The following is a 4,526-nucleotide window of genomic DNA, read 5'->3' on the forward strand; positions in this document are numbered from 1 at the left end:
AATTCTAAACCCCATACCATCATTTCACAGCTCATTTGTCAATCTAACGGTCTTCCTCTTCCTCCTCCCCCTCCCCCCCGCACGCGCGACCCGTTCGTGCACATAGCACGAAAGCTGTTGACCGCGAGTCAGTGCTGAAAGTGAAACGAAACTAACTAGGCCTGCTACACGTCCCACAATGTTCCCCTCAAATTGTAGGTGTCACTTCATTTCTATACATAGTAAGGCAGCGGATACCTACGGAAACTCAATCACCCACGCAATAAATAAGCTATGTAGCAAAAATTACATTTTACCGTGACTCGAAGAAACATGAAATCATGATTTCATGACATGAAATCGAAACTTAACCGCTTGGAGCTACAGTGGAATAGGCGAACCAGCGGGCCAGCACTAAACTCGGATATTTCAGAAGATAAACGCCCTGGTAAGAACCAAACCAGATTCTGTTCAAATATACACACCTATGGCTACTGAAAGATGTAAGGTAGCCTATATCAAATGTTATTTTGGTGTATTAAAATGCATCGTTGTTTTAGAATTTCCGAACGAAAGGGCTGGTAGACTAAGGTGCTACCATAATGGCTATAAAATCATCTACCTTGTCTGATTTGTGGAACTATTACCTACAACCCTTTGGAGGTGAATAAAGAATGTAATTGGGGAAGTTGATGTGGGCGATTGTATGGAGACTAGAGCTCATAGTGCTGTAGACGCCAGGCTGGCATTTCATTTAGCCTGGCTCGTTCTCGCGCATAATTTTCGTTGGTGCATGGAGGGCGGGACTTGAGGTTGTATGTAGCCTATTCAAAATCTGCCGGCCGTTTTGCGAATTCCGTACCCAACCTTTAAGCAAACTTGACTTTCAACTTTTTCGTAGTATTTTTTTTTATATAGGCCTATTTCGTTTTTAATAAATATGAGTAGGCTATTAGTTTTTTAATATTTTGGAGATTGTTATAAAGATGATTAAATCAATGTCACACACGGTAGGCCTAGTTTGAGTGCAGTTAATCTACGAATAGGCTATAACATTCAGTTATCGGCTGAAAATAATCAAGTCGTTGCACCTAGTCATTAGGCTACCGTCAGAACGATCCAAAAAAGTGTTGAAACGTTGACCATTGTGATTCAAAATTGACTTGCCTATTGCTGTGACAGATAACAGTTTTGTTTTGGAGTGGTGGGAGAGAGAAGTAGCGGGCTTCTGCGATGTTTTCCGAGGGAATAGTGCTTTGGAAGGCAAATAATAAGGTCAATAATTCCTCCCAATAATATCAAGCTTTACACATGCAGTTTAATAAAAACAACTATCTAATCGTAAATTGTTTTTGAACGACAATTGTAACTGGCAGCTTTAGACCTTTAGACACTCTTTAGGGGAGTCTAACAACAAAGTCTACCTCCCTGCCCCCACTGAAGTTTCGCTTGCCGTTAATGTTTTGGCCAAAACTTCGAATTTCAGCTGCAAATAATTTTTACACACGTTTACACACGTGTAAAAATCTTGTAGGGATCTTGTAGGGTCTAGCTACCTCGGAGGTGAGGAGATAGAGAGAGCAGCTTATGCTGAGCAGGCATAGGCGCAGGACTTAAAAATGATGAGTGAAAGATATTATCCGTTTGGGAATGTGTAGGCTATGTTTCGATGTCTGCTGAAAAAAAGCTATAGGCCTATTGTTTCTACAATGTACGCTACTTCTATGTGAATTCGTGATTCGGGATTGAGACACACATTTTAACGTTTTGAGACGGTAGAACTGTAGCCCACTGGTTAGAGCTTCAGTCCCCACGCCGAGGAGTTGCTGGTTCGAGCCCCGACCTGTGTATGGCAATAGTCCATTTGAGCAAGGCATCAATAAAGTATATTCTATTCTATTATTTTCTATTCACACAACTACACGCACGCTGGCGAATTCGAACATTCTGAAACGCGCATATGCGATGAAACATGCGCATTCTTCCACGAGTTGCATGTAAACAACAAACCAGCCTACAGCCTGCACGGGGCAGAGAGAGGGGGTGGGGAGGCAGTGATGTCTGTAGCCTAAGATCATGTCCACACGTAGCAAAACGACCCCCCCCCCCCCTCCGTGAACTGGTTAGACCAGGGGTTTTCAAAGTGGGTGCCGCGGCACCCTGGGGTGCCGTGACGCATGCTCAGGGGCTGCCGCGGAATTGTCTAAGGCTTGATAATTTAATGACATTTTAAAAAGCATAATATCCATTTCAAAATTCATTTTATTGCAAAAACGTATTTGCAGCACAAACAATAGGCTACAGTTAAGGCCTACTGTATCGTACTGTGCTGTATAGGCTACTTATTGTTTGTTCGGTGACTTCGTTCGTTATTCCGTATGGCGGAGTGCAGGCGCAATGGATACGTTTTTAAAGAGAACGCCATGCACCTCCACAGGGACAGACCTCGGAATCGGACCAGACGAAATCAGCAAAGAGAAAAGTGAGGCAATATAACGACTCCTACCTCCAGTATGGGTTCACTTGGGGTGGCGAGGTAACGTGTCCCACACCAGTATGCCTGGTCTGCGGGGAGACGTGGGCTAACGTTGGCTACGGCTATTGGGGAAGTTTGCGCTTCAAATACGAGTCCACTTATGCTAGTGGCCTTTGCCAGCTGCTCGCTAACGTGAGATGTCGATGAGGACAAATTTACAGGTAACTTTTATTTTGCAAAGAACTGACCAACCATGCTGCCGGAGATGAGATATTCAGGGTGACAGATGAATACGTGAGGAACAATAATCTTGGCTGGGATATGTGCGTAAGTGTGTGCACTGCCACTGACGGGGCGGCCTCAATGACAGGTCGGGTCAAAGGCTTTGTAACGAAAGCTATGCAACAGAATCCTGCCATGGTAGCGACGCATTGCATGTTGCATCGGGAGGCTCTTACTGCAAAAACGATGCCTCCAGACCTGACGGATGCATTGAATCAAGTTGTAAAAATAGTTAATTACGTTAAATCACGTCCCCTTCAAACACGGTTATTCACTGCCCTCTGCAGTGAAATGGGTTAAGACTGCACACCGAGGTCAGGTGGTTATCAAGTTGACTCTTCACATCCTGTTCACCATTTATTCAAAAGTTCAATTAAATGAGTTGAATCAAAGTAGTTCATTTGAATAAAATAAAAAAAAGATATTAACTTCACCTTATCGTAGTAATGCCTATAATAAAAGCAGTTTTGGCCTATCCAACATATCACAAGGTTAAAGAAAATGGCATGAAGTACAAATATGGCACAAAGGAGGTTGAGTAAAAAGTTAAAAAAATAGGGGTGCCGTGGATGGAGAGAGATATGTTTAGGGGTGCTGTAAGCCAGAAAAGTTTGGGAACCACTGGGTTAGACGTGTATGGGGGAGGGGGAATAATCGGTTTCCTGCAGCCGCCAAAGTTTTCATGGCTGATAATGGCTTTAGTTGCCACTTCATGTACAGAACATGCAACTGAGTCCTGTGTAGCCTATCGTAGCAACGAGCACAATACTGATGTGGTGTAGCCTATCCAGTGGGAATCGTTTATAGGCTATCGTTTATTTTTCGCGTGTGTCTCTATGATATACTTATTTTTAGATGCAAAAAGTCTAACTGGCTTAGCCAAAGTTTGTCAGATGGCGGCTGAATTTGGATTAGAAAATGATTGGCTGGCAAAATTATTTTTTGTTAAGGGTAAACAGTATTGTGATTCATCCGTTTATTTCAGATAGTTTGTTATTAAAAACCATTAACAAAAAATCATTGTTCGTCGACGTTGAAAAACGGTCAGTGAATTCAGTCACTTTGAGCTGATTTACTTCGCTCCTGCTGGGATGTGAACCCGGGTCTCCAGCGTTGCTGTCATGGGTGTTAACACTGCGCCACTTGACATTTTATACATTTTCGGGTAGGTGTTTGACATCACGTAACACAGTCAGTCCAGCAAATATGTAAGAAAATGCTTATACATTAGTCTGAGCTTTAAAAGATAGCTTAATAAAAGATAAGATATACAACTATGAATGTACGTAGGCATACGCGCCCTACGTACATAAATAGGCTATGACGAAAATATTTTTTACACATGGCCTGCCTAATAGAACAACGGTCGCAACGTTTTCAAAACAAACTTGCATTTTACCACTGTAAATCGCCTCAATAGACTATGCCATGTAAATGAAAAATAGTTATTAAAATAAATCACATATATAATACATATTGCACATATAAACTAGGCCTATATGTTTATGGTAAAATATTATTCTCATGCCCGACTGACAGGAAACCCTTGCGACATCTGCTGTGAGAAAAGAGAATAGCAGCCTGGACAAACATGGCCGAACGCGAGACAACTTAGTGTTGTCACATGAGTGAGCGCAAAATCGCTCTAAACTAGCTTGTGCCGGTGTGCTTTTGATCATGTAAAAATTCTGGGTGACAAAACACGCGTATTTAGGAAAAGTCATGAAGGTAGGGTCCTGGAATTTAATCGAGTGAAAAGATTTATTTTTTTTTGTAATCACTGCGGTCA

Source organism: Sardina pilchardus, chromosome 1 (genome assembly GCF_963854185.1).
Source record: "Sardina pilchardus chromosome 1, fSarPil1.1, whole genome shotgun sequence".
Taxonomy (NCBI): Eukaryota; Metazoa; Chordata; class Actinopteri; order Clupeiformes; family Clupeidae; genus Sardina; species Sardina pilchardus.